The sequence below is a fragment of the Rosa chinensis genome, chromosome 2, assembly GCF_002994745.2.
Source record: "Rosa chinensis cultivar Old Blush chromosome 2, RchiOBHm-V2, whole genome shotgun sequence".
Classification (NCBI taxonomy): Eukaryota; Viridiplantae; Streptophyta; class Magnoliopsida; order Rosales; family Rosaceae; genus Rosa; species Rosa chinensis.
Window position 1 is genome coordinate 69,644,198 of NC_037089.1, and position 18,322 is coordinate 69,662,519.

Here is an 18,322-nt window from a genome sequence, read left to right on the forward strand (position 1 = left end):
TTATATAAATATTTCTCTTTCTTGACATGATTAAACATCCTCTCATTAAAGCTAAAAATGAGTATCATACAACTAACATACCAATTTTCTTTGCTTGCCACCGCCATTTGACGCAAGTCCGTCCACATGAGGATGATGATATGATCATTTCTGTCTCATTGTTTTGTATCTTATCTTTGTTTCAGTAGTTAATCAATGAATGATACATGAGCTACTTTAACGCCAAATACCAGACGTGATCCATTCTTTCCATGTCTTGACCTAGCAGAGCTCTGCTAGGGTTGGGAGAGCGTCACCCTCGGGCTTGGCTTCTCTGCACCTCTCTCCGTCCTGTATGGAGTGCATTTACGGCGTCTTCTTTGGGGGCTCCTAAATCAAGACCGGCTACCACCGTGTCTTCTATGTCGCAGATTCCTTCTCTGCCATCGTGGCTGGTAGGCGTGATGCCCTGTGTCCTACCGAAATTTCTACCTCTTGATGGTGGTGGCTCGCTTAGGTTTAGGAGCGCGAGGCTCAAAGGTCCAGGCACGTTGCTCGAGGTAGAGGCAGTTCCGTTTCAATTATGGAGGAGGAGATCGTATTTTGCGATCGGGTCGGGTCAATCTCTTTTCGGGTCTTCTCTATATGGATGGCAGTACCACCATCGAGGACGTTTTCTAGATACTCGGCGTCCCTTGGTTGTCTGGCGACAAATGGATCTGCTGTTTGGGTGGTCCGACTTCCGAGTCGTCAACGCTGGCTTGGATGGATTGATTGATTCACACCCTCGTTGCCGACAGGTTGAAGGTACGGTGGATGTCGGCGTCCTTTTTCTATGTGGGTCGTCTGGTGGTAAGGGGGTCAGGAGATCTCTGGTTCCGTGGTGCAGGGAGACCGGAGGCCTGGTGACAATTTGGTGCGGCGGCTGCAGGATTACAGCTTTGGCTGGCAGGGCAAACCCTATTTGGGTTGGGGCTTTGGCCTATTTTTCTGACTTGGACTTGGGCCCTAATGGGTTGACTAAGGCTGCAGCTTGTGGGCTTATTTTGTTTTGGATCCGGATTTGGGATCCTGGTGGATTTTTTATAAAAATTTGGGATCCAGGTCGATTTTCGTCTCGATGCCTAACTTTTTATTTTTATTGGGATCAATACCCGCGAGGAACTGCAAGGATTATTGGTCTGAGGTTGTCAGCGAGTCTACTGATAGATGCTGTGGAAATATTTTATTGTCAGTATTTTATTAGTTTACTCCCCCTGAGCTTCACTCAATAGGTGGAGTGGTATTGCGTTTAGCGATGTCTCTTTCTGACGGCCCCACAGGGGTGGGTCACTATGTAATATTGCTTTTTCTTATTGAATAAAATGGTTGACCTCCTTCTACTCAAAAAAAAAAAAAAAAACCTTTCATTAAGGTATGTTATTTTGCTTATCTGTTCTAATAGGTGTAGTTATAAAATCATTCCATATTCATTAATTTTCTAAAATGATCGAGTTAATGTAATTAGCTCATGTAAAATGTATTTGATGTAGATTGATTGCTTTAAGATTTTTTTTTTCCGCCCCTACATTTTTCTCCACATAGGTGCCTGATTCTATGGGGTGGTCAAGGACCACATGATAGTTATGTGTAACTGTAGAGTTTGATTAATATATAATTATCCCTTAATTTTGGCACATTAATTTTGAATGTTTTTGCACTATAATTTAGCAAACTCATTATTATCATTCATTGTTTTACAATTGAAAATGAACTTTACAATATTAAGAAGTTTATTTCTAATATCAAGGTAATTTAAATACACATTCTTTTTGAATGAATAAACCTAAAAATTTATCGAACCTAATATAAAGAACATTATAACACTTCATCCATCATCTCGACTACCACTTTGCAATGTAGTCTTCAAAAATCTCTCAACTACTAGTGCCCTGCATGTTGTGATTCCTTATACAATTGCAAATGACCTTCATGGATCTATTTCAAATGTAAAACTCTATTTGGATTTAGAGTCACACAAATAATTTAAAACTACAAAAACAAACATCTAAATCATAGGCATTACATATTAAAGCAATCTAAGTATCAGGTAATTAGAAACAACGATTCTATTTTGAAGGAATGAAACTAAGTTTTGTACCATATTTATAAATTGAAATTTCTAATTACTAAAAATCCATCCAATTCAAGCTTTACACAAAATCAAGATATTAACAAAGATATTATACTAAATAAATCTGATGAATAAGTAAATTGAATTACGAATATGATATATGTACCTATTTGAAGGAAAGTCGCTAACCCATAATAAAATGATGAAATAAACCTCATGAATAAGTCGTTTGAAATCATATGCAACTTTGTGAAATGTCTCCACCCAAAGAAAAAAATGACGAATGAATTCACTAGCTTATATATATAGGAAGAAACATACCAAAAATTCATCATTATATGATAATAATGAGATTAATGTAAACACCTAAAATTAAGTACTGATAAAAACCTAAAGTGAAAGTAATACCAATTACAATAACGTCAATCAAACTCCATAATATTTGCTAGATGATTTTGACTATTAATCCTATTTAATGGGTGAATGGGGAATTTAATAGTGGCAGCTTTAATAATTCTTAACAACATTATGTTTTAATATTTATCATATTTAATTGGTTTTTTTTTATTTTGAATAAACCTAATTAATTGGTTTGGTGTATATTAAAACACTCTTATGGATGAGTTTATTCTAAAAGAGGTGTGTGAATTTGGGTGTAGAATCAAATTCCCCATTTATCAATATATAATATTATTCATGATCGACCAGGTATTGGACACTAATGAGAATGTCTGCAGAATTGCAGTCACATTATATGTCAAAGATGAAAGATTTAAAAACACCACTGGGTTGTAAATTCAAGGTGAACTCATCAAACAAAACAAACAAGATTAAGCAAACTCAAACTCTATTGGGAACCTTCCTGCATCTCTTGTACGAATGTGTCCAGGAAAGGCGGTTGCGAGTACCTTAGCAGCAAATGGTAGACCCTGAAATTCCTCCTCAATTTGATCCTTGATCCTATTCAAAGCTTTTGCAGGAGCTTGTTCGCTAAACTTTTCCTCTCTACTAGGATCAAAATCATGATTATTGTCTTTAATATCATTAGTATAATTATAGACACCCTGATGATCATCACGCAGTATAGCATCCATTAATATACACCAGCAGTTTTGTTTGTCCATAGGCTTGACAGGAATAATCAAGTTATCTGCGCCCACCATTTGTTGAGCCACTTCCAGCCTCCTACTAGTGACGATCACAGCACCGCCACTATCCCAAGGCAAGCCATCCGATAGGCGATCCATGCCGTTGACATTGTATTCCCTAAAGAGCAATAGAAGGCATTCTTATGCCAAACACCATCCAACACAATCAGATAACGTTTACCCAACAAAAGCTGCTTCATTTTTTGCAAGAGGAAACTCAGCGTCTGGTTGGCTTTGTCATCAGGGCCCAACTTGTCAAGAATGAACGTCAAAATCCTGAAACCAATAAGATCTGCGTCCTCTTTTTTTATATTTGTTTCTTCATACAGAAGAAGCCTATGCAAATGATTGGAGAAAACAGAGGACTAGTATTATTCAAAACCTTGTCCACAAGTGCCGTCTTGCCCACACCAGCAATGCCGACGACTCCAACACACCTAAATCCAGTTCTGGACTCACCAAAGAGCAAGCGCTCAATCGACTCTGCCTCCTGATCCAATCCGATACGACTCTCGACTCACCAAAGAGAACGTCCTTCAGAACCGTCTCATTGTCATCATCTAGATCGTCTCCTTCTTCTACCTGTATCTTCACCAATTCTGCAAACCCATATTTGATGTGGGCCATCCGCTTCTTCATCTTTCGACTCACGAAATAACTCCTCAAGGGGTTGCACATGGTCGCACTGGTAGTGTCTACATAGACACGGTACTCTGCCAATGCGTCGTTGAGCTCTACAACAATGACATAGTTCTGTCAAGAACTTGGATCATCCGGTCGTCCATGTCTGGCTTTGTTGTTTTTATCTGTTGGACACTTGGACTAGGGTAGAGCACTCATCCAAGTAAGAAGAAGGAATGCTTCTGCATTATTGAGAATGCTCTTGCTCCTCAATGAACTTGAAGAAGAGAAACCCTGAAGCGTCCGCTGCCATTCCTTCAAACTGCAAATATGATGACTGGCTGGCAGAGATCAGTTCTTTTCTTTTCTTTGTTTGTTTCCTCTTTTCCTTTTTTTTTTTTTTTTGGCGTGCTGGATTCAAGGATCAACTTTATGGACAGAATGAATAAAGAAGAAATAGTTGATAGTGCTTTTGCTTTGTTGGTTATGCTTGTTTAGGATTTCACCGCAAGACAAGATCACCTGAATGGAAGATTACAACTATAATTAAACATGAAAACTCAATAAACTAGCACAGGTTTAGATCAAATGTAAATAAACAGATACGAATGATAACTGACTTGGTTGATTGCTGTTGCAATCCCTTCGATCTTCTCCTAGATGCACACTGTATTTCTCCTTTTGCTTGATGGGACAAAACCAGATGAGAATGAGTTTTTGTGTTCTAGCAGGGATCAAAAACGAAATCTTCACATACATAAGCTGTTGTGACAGCAGCAATTACATGACAGTTCATTCCATCAAGGAACTGTCAAAGTAACTGTTTGTCTTAATCAGATTTGTCCAAATGATCATACCTTTTGAATTTTGAATTCAAAACAGATATACTTACACATTATCTTAATTCGATTACTAAATTAAGTCTACATATATATATATATATATATATATATATATATGTAAGTGACTGCAGTTGTACTTTATAATCAAAATAATTTGTTTACATTAAGCTACCGTATATACAATATATAATATCTAGTTCATTCTGCTCATATGCAGTGTGATCAATCTTACACTGAACGGAAAGAAGGAGCAAGTAATTAATGAAGCAAGGGATCTTCTACAGCTACTTGTATCTTTATCTTTTACTTTTTCTTTGCTTCATTACTTGCTCTTTCTCTATCAGCACTTTGCTCTGCCTCGATCATCATTCATTGAATGGTCCATGTCGACCTCAGAAACTCCAGAGGAATTCCTTCAAAGGTTGTCCAAGTATGTGAGAAAAGCCTGGACAGCCGCGCACGCCAAGACCTAAAATGAGGATGAAAGCAAATCGAGCTTATCCAAGAGTGTGGAAAGAGTCGGGATAACCGCGCCGGCCAACAAGCACATGTACCAGAATGGTTGAACCCGTTCCAGCTCAAGAATTTAAAGCAGCTCGATATAAGGGGTGGGGTCCAGGGGAGCTTGATAGCTTGGATCATGCAGAGACTGACAAGTGGACAGTTGAAATCTTGCGTCTCAAGTACTTGAGGAAATTGAAAATAGAATTTAAATAGTTGAAGGAAGAGTTTCCTCATCTGCGATACCTGGAGAAAATCCAATGTCATGAAATGGTAACAGGGCCGCAGCCTAAATGTGATGAAGACATTGTCTGGAGTACTGACGCTGACGCTGGAGCCTATATTTGATTATGAGACTAGTAAAACAGCCTTGGTCACCATCAGGTAATTAGTAGTCAAAAGTTACATTTCTCCCCTTCCATGTCTTGACTATTGAGTAACCTTCTACCTTCCATGTACCATGGTTTGAATTTGATTTGTGTTTAGTAATAATGTACCGCTCCATTTGCTGGAGTTTCATCATGTAACTTCTTATGTTTTGTTGTTGTTCATTCGATGTCTATTAAGATTGTTATTTATTGTTATTGAAAATTTCAATAAGAATTGTTTGAGAATTATCGCTTTTTGTATTGATCAAACTCGTACTTGCCACTTCTTCAAATGTTGTGTTCATGTGAGAAGCAGTGATAACCAAACAAATATCGACGTGCAGATGAGTTATGATTATGCAGAGAAATGTGTGCATAATAGCAACTAGAAGTCGCAAAATTTCAAATGTGCTGATTGATCGAAAAGATCACTCTCATGTCCGATTAGTTAACTCAAAAACCAAATCAAGTGTGCACCGCACTCTCACTCTGTTGTACATTTCCAAATCTTTTAACATTTAATGAGAGATCATTCAAGTTCATAGTACTCGGTAAAACATAAGGAATTCTATCATCAAGGTGCAATGCATGCTTGTTTTGGTGAAAGCACCAGCAATTGTTTTCGTAAAAGTGAAGTCAATCATTATAATTGTGAATGCATCGTCGTGATTATAAGATCGCTAGGCTACATTTCTCTACATGTGAATGGAAGTTGTAGGTATAGTCATATTGTATAGAATGGAATCCAAAATTGTAGTTAACAATATGCTCATGTTGTTGAAGGATATCGACATAATGTGTGCCTCTATAAACTAGGGTTTAGAGTTGTAATAGGAAAGTACCTTAGGTATACTAATTGTATTCCGATTCTGTTACCTTTTGTGTACTCTGTAAACTCCCTATATAAAGGGCTCCTATTATCAATAATAAACACAATTTTATTCTCCTACAACACGTTATCAGCACGAGTTCTAACCCTATCTTAAGAAGAAAAAAACCCTAGAACTTCTTCACTGCCGCCAACCCAAAAAAAAAAAAAAAAAGAGGCCGAGCAGCAGCAGAAGCCGCAAGCCGCAAGCCTGCAGCATTCGACCCGAGCTCGACCTGCCTGCAACAGCCCAGCCCGGCCGGCGACGCCAACACCTCTGTCCCCCACGCACCAGCCCACCTGCCTTTGCGTCCCTGCAGCAGCCCAAGCCTCCGATCAGCCTGCCTCCGACCTGCAGCAGCATAGCCCGCGCACCAGCCCCTGCACACCGGCGAACTGCAGACGAACCAGAGGAAGAAATAGTCGCAAAAAAGAAAGGGGAGGAAGACCGAAAGAAAAAAGAGAAGGGACCAGGTCGAAAAAAAAAAAAGAGAAAGAAAGAAAAAAAGAAAAGGAGAAGGGACCAGGCAGGAAAAAAAAGGGAAAAGAAAAAAAAGAAAAAAAGGGAAAGAGAGGGGACCCGGCCGGCCAGAGAAAAAAAAAAGGAGGAAAGCCCAGAAAATAAAAAAAAAAAAAAAAAAAAAAAAAAAAACACGCCTGCTCCAACACGCGCGTGTCCTCAAGCAAAATCACATAAGTTTTTATAATTAAGGTTGTTGCTTTCTTGTATTTAAATTCCTTTTATTTTCTGCAAATATTGGAATATATGTTGCCAAATGATTTTGATATTTAACAAAGCGGAATTGTGGGGATTCACGCTTAACGAACTAAGAGTGTTCATAATTAAACGAACCAAGAGTGTTCATAATTAAACGAATTAAGAGTGTTCGTGTGAACTAAGAGCGTTCACAATGCTTGGACTAAGAGCGTCCGTAAGCATCAAATTGTGACCATATTAAAACATTATTGTTTGGTCTAATCCAAAAGAGATTCTTGGAAATTGATTTCTTGGTAGCATAGTTCGGAAATCTTATTATTTTAGTTTTCGTGGAAGTTTAACTCCGAAACTAATATATTTTCTCTTCTTATTTTCAGGATGTCGAATGAACCTAGACTCGACTTTCCCATGCTTGACTCAACAGGCTCGGATTACCATAGTTGGGTAACCGATGTTGAGAACCATCTCACTTCAAAGGGAATTTTACCCATAATCCAGGCACCTAACCCGGATCTTATGTTCAACCGAACATCTACAAAGCATGCTCAAGCAGTTATCTTGATGCGACGCCATATGGACAAGGCACTCAGATTGGAGTATATGTCGATCAAGGATGCAAGAGAGCTATGGGTAGCGCTAGAAGAGCGCTTTGGCAATGTCCAAGATTCCCTCCTCCCTGACTTGAAGGTTCAATGGAACAATCTGCGCTTTGTTGACTTCAAGTCTGTTGCTGAATATAATTCAGAAGTTCTTCGCATACAGTCCATGTTGAGGTTTTGTGGACAACCTGTCACAGAGCAAGAGCTAATTGAGAAAACTCTCTCCACCTTCCCCGTTTCAGCCATTGTGGTATCAAAGCAATACCGTACTGAAGTCAATGCTAGACGGATCACGAGGTTTCATCAGCTTATCAATATTATATCTGTAGCTGAGAAACATGATAACATACTCGTGAGGAATTATAATTCAAGGCCCATTGGAACTAAGAGCGTTCATGAGGCGAATTATAATGCACCCAAAGGAGGGCGCAAGGAGCGGTACCCTAAGAATGGGGGACAAGAGGGACGTATGGGCCCATATAACCGCCCTAACCAGGAAGGAAACCGCAAGTTTGGTGCGGATACACGTGGTGGTAATGCCACACGTGGGAGAGGGGGTCGTGGTATCCCTAGCCGTAATGGTGGCTCAATGGGTCGTGGTGGTGGCACCAACCCTCCTAGGGAACGCCCGCAACGTGCACAACGTGCACCTCAATTAAAGGGAGGCAACCGCAATGATGAGTGTCATCAATGTGGATCAAGTGAGCATTGGTTCAAGTAATGCAAGGCAAGCGAGGAACTAGCTGCAAGATACAGGGCATATAGGGACCTGAGAGAGCAAGAAGTGTACCTTGCAGAAGAAGAAGAAGATGGTGGAGATGTCAATCTCACCATAGAGGACTTCAAAGCTGAAGATGAAGTGCACATAGATGCAACAGACTTTGATTAGATTAGTCCTTTTATTTTTCCAAAAACTTTTGTAATGGCAATTTGCTTTAGTCAATAAATGACAATTGTATTAACTCTTTCTTATGTGGCAGACCCAATAAAATGTGATGTCTAGGAAAGTCATTGAGATTCTTGGTACTTAAGAGAGCCTCGCTCCACCAACATCTCTCTCTACTTTCCTGGTCATATTTGATTGGAGTTACCAAACGTATAGAGTGACTACAATGTGTCTTACTTTGATTTTATTTTGGATTAGACTTTGGAAACTTTGATGTGATCATTGGCTATTAATAAAGTGTCAATTTTTTACTTAATGTCTTGGGCATACCTTAATTCGAACTTTATAGAGCCAATGGTTTTCATGTGGAAACACATTATGAGAATGGACAAAGTTCCTTTGCATCACCTCTAATGACTACGAACATAAACGAGTAGTAGAGAAACTTATGTGTCGCTCTAGTAGGTTGTATGCAACCACTATTTGAGTTATTGAATCCAACTATATGGGATTTTTGGCACATATAGGCTTTGACATGATGATCCGTGTATTAAAGACTTACACAGACATCCACTTTCAGAACGAAGAAAAGTAAGAACCAAGAATTGGTTCGAGGAGCTACACATGTGCCTCATGGCGCCATGATTGTGCAAAGACAGCCCATACATGGCCAGTGCCGCCTACCCCCTGCGGCAAATACATGGCATTGACGCCATTAACTCCTCTCTCTACTTCTCAAGTCTATTGTGACACTATGGCTTCACCAAAACCTTTATTGGTTGATTATAAAGCCCATGTTTCGTTCTATAAAGCCTGTTACTTAGGATTGAGACCATCCTATGCAAAGGAGATTGAGGAAATAATTCCATTCTCACAAAGAATCTAAGGGAATTCTATGGATTTGATCAACCAACTTGCGGACCATATAGATGTTTTATGGTGTTGGTTGATACGCAAACACGCTGGTCACGTGTTGTGCCATTATCCACTCGTAATGCTGCTTATACTACACTCCTAGCACATAACATATGGCTACGGGCTCACTACCCAGATCATCCCATTCAGTTAATTTGACTTGATAATGCTAGAGAGTTTACATCGACAGTTTTTGATGACTATTGCATATCATTGGGTATTGATATCAAGTATCATATTCCCATGTACACACCCAATTGGTCTCGAGGAAAAGCCACCATTAAACGACTACAATGGTAGCCCGGACATTGGTAATGCACACCAATATTTCCGCTTGGGTTATGCAATAACGCATGCAGCTATGCTAATTCGTCTACGACTCATAGCCGCCACTCAACTTTTATTTGCGTTACAGCTAGTGACTGGGTTCGAGTTTAATATCTCGTATTTATGCATATTTGAGTGTGCGGTTCATGTGCCAATTGCGTCGCCACAGCGCATCAACATGAGTCATTGCAACGAATGCATATATATATTTGTTGGACATGAGTCTCCAACTATAAGTCCGCTATGTAGAACCCTTGACAGGGGATCTCTATTTCGCTGGATTTGCGAATTGTCACTTTGATGAGACAATCTTCCCGTCGTTAGGGGGAGATTAGAACGTCAATGTTCAACAGGAACGACAGGAATTGTCGTGGTCTGTCCCCACTATGTCTCATCTTGATCCCCTAAAAGTGACGAGATCACATATACCTGCTGCAAACATGCCTGCAAGGATTGATGTCCCCACAAGAGGACATGGTGCCACCCAGAGAAGATGGGTACTGCACCACTACCATGGATGGTAGTATGGTGACGCCACAAAAGTGGCATAATGGCGTCATAGGCCATGGGTTCCGCTAGAGAGAGTAGGAGACCCATAGGTTCGATGGATTCTCGCCCTAAGAAGAGAGCGAGTTTGGCACAACTTGATCCATTGATCATTGATACTCATAATCCGTCTCATGAGAATATTTTGGATTGTGGTTATGTCCAAGAGACATCGTTGGAGGACGCCTCAATGTTGGAACCAATTCCTAAGAATATAGAGATCTCTACGAACTACACTAGTGTACATGAGGACGTGGAATTATTGAGACCAATGACATCGAACCTTACTCCGTTGAAGAATGCCAACGTAGAGAAACTTGGCCTAAATGGAAAGATGCGATCCAGGTTGAATTGGATTCACTAACGAAGAGGAAGGATTCGGGCCTGAGATGCCAACACCTCCTAACATAAAACCTATTGACATTAATAGGTCTTCGTTAGATAGCGTGATGAGAAAAAGTGATGGCAATCTCGCCTTATGGCGCAAGGTTTCTCACAACGCCCTGGAATCGACTACGAGAAGACATATTCTCTCGTAATGGATGTCATTGCACTCCACTACCTTATCAGTTTGGTAGTTTCCAAATAACTGAACATGCAGCTTACGAATGTGGTCACTACGTATCTCTATGGGGATCTAGATACGGAATATAATTAAGGTTCTTGTGGACTTTATTTACCCAAGTCAAGTGGCTCTAGACCACGGAGCGTATTTGCAACGATTTTGAAATACTCACTAAAATGACTACTTGATTGGGAAGGGATATGATGAACTATGCCCACGCGTTTCCACGACAAGTTCCGGATTTGCAATTGTCACGGTTTATAATTGGAACCCTTGAGAGTTAAGGGAAACCGCTGAACACCTGAAATCCAAGTTTGAGAGGAAGGACCTTGGGAGAACACGGTTTTGTCTAGATTCAGAACTTGTATACCGTGTCAATAGACATTTTTGATAAAGTCAAAAATGCACTCCCATGGTCGTCCGTAGTCTTAGCCCTAAAGGGGATCCGTTTCGTCACAGGGATGATGACGAAGACGTGTTAATAGCGAAAGTGCTTACTTATGTACAATAGGCGCATTATTGTACTTATCACAATACAAGACCGGACACCTCAATTTTTATTATGAACTTGTTGGCTAGATATAGCCCTGCGCCAACGCAACACCATTAGATTGGTATAGAGACAATCTTTCGATATTTGAGAGGTGCGATTGATATGGGCTTGTTCTACCCCTACAGAGAAAAGAGATGACGGAAGTGTGGGATCGGACCCCACAAGGCAAAATGCCACCTTCCGTGCTCCTCCTCCCCTCCATCAAAATGACAACATGCACTTCTAAATACTGAAGTGAACCAAATCCGATCAGAGGATAATGTAGCGGACTTATTTACTAAGTCGTTACCAAAATCCACCTTCGAGAAACATGTGAAGAGCATCGGATTGAGAAAGTTATCCGAACTCCCATGATTGTAGCAATCAGGGGGAGATATTGACATCAGGGGGAGGCATGATGTCTACATGTTCGATCTCGAAGAGTGAAGGACGTGTTGTGCTCTTTTTGTCCTTCGACCAGGGTTATTTTTGTCCCACAGGGTTTTTGTTACCTGGCAAGGTTTTTAACGAGGCAACAATTAAAGCGTCATCACCAAGTTTGAGCGGCACAAGGGGGAGTGTTGAAGGATATCGACATAATGTGTGCCTCTACAAACTAGGGTTTAGAGTTGTAATAGGAAAGTATCTTAGGTATACTAATTGTATTCCGATTCTGTTACCTTTTGTGTACTCTGTAAACTCCCTATATAAAGGGCTCCTATTATCAATAATAAACACAATTCTATTCTCCTACAACACATGTAACTTTTTACGGTACTGCAAGACAGCAAGAATTAAGTATTGGGACTTTTCTGTTACTTATGCCTAAAAACTTTTCTTGTCACAATACTAGGAATTGGTATTGTATTCTTCCCCAACTAGCACTCTATCAATGACATGAAGCCAAGCTTGAGGCTTCTGTATACTTGGAATTTAGAAATATGAGAAGGAATATAAATTAAGCTGGATTCTCCTATAGCCTTGTGCAAATGCACATAGAACTTTACCTTTTTGATCTTTTATGATATGAACAAACCATGCAATCAAAGTTCACCAAACCTAACTATACCATATGATTTTCCCCATTGAATCTTCAAAAGTAGCATTCATACTGATTAACGTACAAGTATCTGGAACTGAACATGGATGGGATAAAGTATAGCTAGACTGAACAAATTATATACAGTAATTTGCAAAAGCAAAAATGGGCTCTCTCTATACAAAGTATTAATTAACACAAGTTGAGTAAATAGTTCTATTGCTATGTACATATATGTAAATGTACTGAAGTGTGAAGAGGGGAAGAATATTAGTCTACAGAATGAATACTCGAAGAACAAACAATCTGATCATAGTAGCCCTGACAGCTCATAGTAAAATATGCTGACCTCTTATCTGACCATAACCATTAACGTCGAAGGGATCAAAAGGCTCAGTCCCCAAAAGTGACTCAAGATCTTGAATTGGCAACATATCCACCATTTGGTCCGCTGCAGAAGGTGATGAACCTTCAAATATATTTGTTGTTATAGTATCGTCTGAATACATCTGGTAACACGGTTGGTTTAATTCTTGGTCATTTATAAACATTTCTTGGTTCCACAGCTCAGAAGAATCAAATGATGCATCAGTTGAGACATCCACACTACTGACACTAGTACTCCGTTCAGGCTCTTCTTGATACTCCTCATGAACATCTACAACTGGTACCCCGTTACTGAGGTGTGATCAGGAAGTAGCGATTGAGATATTAGAGCTTCCATTGCCGATGAGGTCTTGCACAAGGGTCTTGAAGCTTGAGCAGTCAGTGATGTAGACTTTAGGCCTCAAGAGTCTAATCAAACCGTTAAACTCCTTCTTCTCTTTCTTGAGCAGTCAGTTGATAGTCTGAAAACTGAATTGAAAAGCGTTAATTTAATGAACAATTCATACAAAATTCTTCCTGTGATAGTTCATATTATAATTTAGTTCCTTACCGTATAATTATATCGGTGTTGATCTTAGTGGCTGACCTTGATAGTCTGGAAGAGTAAGATGTCGGTGCAGGTAGAGACTTCCAGAAAGAGCAAGAGGGTCGATCATGCTCATCCACCCAGGCTTGTCAGGCAAAGCTGTAAATTATCAGAAAATAAGGACAAAAGTGTAATTTACACCAACGGGCTCGGCTCGAGCCAATGCACCACACGGCTTAGTAATAGTAGCAGGAATCCCTGCTATAAAGTATAACTAGAAAAGATTTATGTAGTTTGAGTGTAGTTTGGTTAACAAAAATAACTATACTGTGCTGAAATGAATGGAAGATAAGATAGGGGCAGTGAATTGAAGCGAAATTGTAAGACGATAATTATTTGAAATACATGGGATGTTATCAACAAATGGGCAAATGGAAAAGTAACTATATATCATAGCATGTCACCGCAGCAGCCTCAAAAGCCTTACAAGCTGGAAATGCCATACTCCTGTGATTACACTGGAAATGGAGAGGCCTTGGTTGTTGGTTTGGGTTTCGTGTTTATATATAAAGAGAGACTTCCATTGCCTGCAAAACTCATCTCTTCCATTGCCTGCAAAAAATAAAAATATGGAAACCCTTTTAACGACCTATCGAAATCAACAAAATCTCAATCTCAATCAAAATCAAAATCAAAATCAATTGTGGTCAAATTTTTGATGATTGATTTTAATTTTCGCAGTATTGTTGTGCTTCTAGAGCAGGTAGATTTCATATGTACCACTTAACCACCTCAACAACATGAACAATATCATCTATCTCAATGATTCAAAAGAAAAAAACTCATCTTCTTTACCTCTTTGTACTTCGACATTCCTTATCCAAAACCAAGGTATAAAACCCACAATTCTAGATCTCGAACTATAAAAAGGCAGAAACCTATGTCAAGTAAGCTTCAATATACAAAGCCAAATAAACCCACTTTGACAACAAAAATAACAAATATAGGCAACAAAGCTTGAATACCTACATGGTTTTTGTCATTCTAGGTTAAATGTAAAATATCAAAATGTAATACTAAAAGTTGAGAATTGATTAACTATAATGGAAAGGAAAATTGCACCTGGATCGTGGTCTGCAATTTATAACAACCAATCAAGTTGTAACTGACAAAAATACGATGTAAATTGATGTTGTTACATAAAACAATCAGTAAAGAAAAAACTATCTTGCTTCCGCATATCAACAAAGAAAAACATGGAGGAATATAAAACACTAACACTATTCACTAATGTTTCCAACACCCATTGGCATCCAAATTTGTGTGCCCATAAAAATAATAGCATTAAGGTACTGGGTTTTGCATCCAACTCATAAGCAAAGCTCTGTTAACAGAACATAATTGACGCAGTCGGATTGATAACTAGGTTTACCAGCAATAAACCTAAGCAAAAGATTCTAGAGTCCACCAGAGATAAAAGAGAAAATCTCTATTTTATTGATTAAAAGATGAAAGATGCGTTCTGCAGCCGCTTGCGGCTGCATAAATAAGAGAAAAATACCCTAGGGCGACTAACATCGAAACCCTAAAGCCCATGGATAAAAACGAAAACAACCCAAAAATAACTAGGAAAACCAAAAACGGATAAAATAGAAAAATGCAGTTTTGAGGCCCTAAACGACCTCGAAAGCCCGAAAAATACTACAGCTCATGGCAAAGTAATGAGTCTTGTTTCTGGTGCGATTCCCTTTCCGGAAAGGTAAGGTGCGTCCCCATCGGACTCCGGAAGCCCATTTCACGTCTACTAGTCACTTTTCGTTTTCCTCCTTTAGCACGATCCAATTGTCCTTCAAATTGGACTGGCATCTGTTCTGCATCAATAATAGCTATTGATTTTGAAAGATTTAAATTTTCTGATCAAACCTGATATATTCAACTGTGATTATCAATCAATTACGCTTTGTCCAAAACAAAAAATGCAGATAGGTACTTAGAGAAAGAGGAAGAGCCTGATTACTTGGCTTGGTTCTTGAACAGGAAAAACCAAAACCTTTGAGATTACTTTATTCTTTGCTCTATTATAAGTTAGCAAGGAAAATAATCAAAAGCCTCAAAACCTATTATCATCATCCCATGATTCTCAAAATTCAGGAATTGTCTGGAATGAACCAAAACTTTTGTAGACCAAGAGACGCCGTGCGGTCAACCGTGAAATTGTCCCGGTCAACTCGCATACGACAGGGAAGATGAAAGTGTGATTGATTAAGTTACCACATGGGCTTTTAAGGGAGAAGGAGAAAGGCATGTGCATCGAGGAGATAAGGTTGGAAGACTAGGTAAGTCTCTGGCTCGTTGAAATCTTCAGAAACCATAAAGCTGGAAACAAAGCAGAGCCACCATAAGAATAAGAAGAAAGGGTCAGATATATGTATCAAAACAAGGCGAATTTCCAACCCGAGTTGTTGCCAGTGAAGTAGATCGGCCAGGCTGTGCTGTCGTCAATCACAATGTCATACAATCAGATTGTTATTCAACGAGGCAAATAGTTGTGGCGGTGCCATGATTAGCAATGGCAGTCCTAATAGGCCAGCGACAAATCTTGTGTTGCTGAGTCTTTTCTTTTTCTTTTTCTTTTTGGTTCTAGATTCTTGTTTATTTCTTATGATTCATTATTATACCATTCTATTATCATTCTCTTTTCCACCAAGTGGTTGATGCTCATGATTTCTGACCCGAAAACTGGAAAACAATTGACCTGAAATAACAGACTAGTGCATTGATACCCTTCTCAAATGAATGCTGGAAAACAATTGACCTGAAATAACAGACTAGTGCAGAGATACCTTTCTCAAATGAATGAGTGACATTCAACTGATTCAAGTTTTTTCGAATACATCTAAACTTCAACGTAGAACCCAGATTATAATATCAAAGCAGGGCCATGAATGCCGTATGGCCTAGTTGATGTGGCGAAGCTCTGGGATTATCCAGGTCCTTGCTTCTTCATGTTTTTGGTGAAGAAGCTACCAGACCAGATATTTGTCGATCCAAGAGACCAAGACTGGCCTTATCCTCTCTTTAGCTTCATCCCAGATGCCAAAATACCAGAAACTCCCCATCATTTTACCATGACGGCACGAGATTTACATTTAACACAAGGTTAACAGTCAACAAAATATCTGCACTTTGTGTGGAGGAGAAGAGGCCGCGTCATTGGGCCCACTTTGGTGCAAGAATGTTTTGGTTCATTCCAGCCTACTCCCAAAATTCATTAAGTCTATAGTCTTTGGAAAGCTTAATAACCAAGTCTGGACGGTCTCAGCTTTCAAAGTGTACCCTTTCTGACACAGAGAGAACATTTTCTGGGGACATTCCACATCAATTTATAAGGTATGAAACTATAAAAGAACCACCTTTATGTTTTTATTTTGGCCGATTATTTTCATAACCTAGTAACGATTTTGATGAATAGGGACGTGGGTTTTGAGATAAATGCAAATGAATCACTGAATTAACAGAGATGCCACAGCTGGGAAGAAGTAATTGCAATCTTTTACATCATAGACCGAATATAATTAGAGCAAATGATAATCAGCTGCTTGGAGCAATCAGGAAAGGACTGTCCAAATACGAAGCATATATATGCTCTGCTTCAATCACCAGCCTTGGGGAACCAACTGACAGAGAATAAATGAAACAAATTAGAAGCCATGGTAGCGGACCTGGGATGATCAATTTACTCGATTTCTGTTGAAACCGAACATCACCCACCCGTGCTGACTTGAATAACACTGAAATTCTTCCCGTTTCCCTCCTCCTCTTCTTCTTCTTCTTCTTTTCGTTTCTTTTCTTCTGTTTCAACAAAATCCCAAAAGAAAAAACAGTTGTATTTAGGTCCAATGAAACAGAAACCCAACCTCTATCGAGGGCTAAAACTGATCATCTGGAAAAGTTGATCTTAGTAGCTAACCTTGATAGTCTGCAAGAGTCGATGTTGGGGTACAATGTTGCTACAGATTGGTGCTTTCAGAAAGGCTAGAGCTAACGTTTATCCTAATCGGACAGACCTATAAATTATCAGGAAATAAGGATGTAAACGTAATTTCAACCAACCAGCTCAGCTCGAGCCGATACTAAAACGGCTTAGAATAATAATCGGAAATCCAACTTTAATATATAGTATAATTTCATATTAAGACATATTCACCTAAAAGACAGTTTTTAAGGGACTGTGAGGGACAAGTGAATATGACGGCCGGAAATAAATGTACAGTTTTAAGGTGTTATAATTTATGCTTTTATATTTAATACATGTGGTTGAGATACATATGTCCCTCACAGTCCCTTAAAACTGTCTCTTAGGTGAGCAAACCTGTAATTTCATATATAGTATAATATTGGAACGAAGTTTCTCATTTCCACCTTTCTCAAGATTTACGTTCTCGTGGTTTCTGGCACAGACAATCAACATCAACGTCAAACACACCCATAGAGACATAGTTATATAAGAACTTAATCTCTTCTTTCGTAATTACATAGCAATAGTAATCTACAACTACCATTTCGACATTTATGTGAGGAAATAAATTTTGATCAGCTACCATCTCTATCTTGCAGAGAAATTGAAATGTATTCAAAGCATAGAACTATCATTAGAGAACTTGATAATTTTTCTTCCTACAAGCAAGAGAATGCAACGGTGAAATGGAAAGAACAAAGCATATGAAGTTGTCGGATACTCAAAGTGGCGAGACTGCCTCCACCTACGCGGCAAACTTTTGTGCTAAAATCACATCTACCATTTTGTGATGAGTTAATGATTTGTACATATATTGCATATAG

The 18,322-nt window shown here is 39.2% G+C and overlaps 1 long non-coding RNA gene across 1 annotated transcript; it reads right to left on the reverse strand.

Annotated features, from left to right (window-relative positions):
- Window positions 1–12,704: 12,704 nt before the first annotated feature.
- LOC121051908 lies at window positions 12,705–13,617 on the reverse strand. Its single transcript, XR_005807421.1, has 2 exons — window positions 13,505–13,617; window positions 12,705–13,422 (listed from the first exon to the last, which is right to left on the reverse strand). It is a non-coding gene; the product is annotated as an uncharacterized LOC121051908 (long non-coding RNA).
- Between the last annotated feature and the right edge of the window lie 4,705 nt (window positions 13,618–18,322).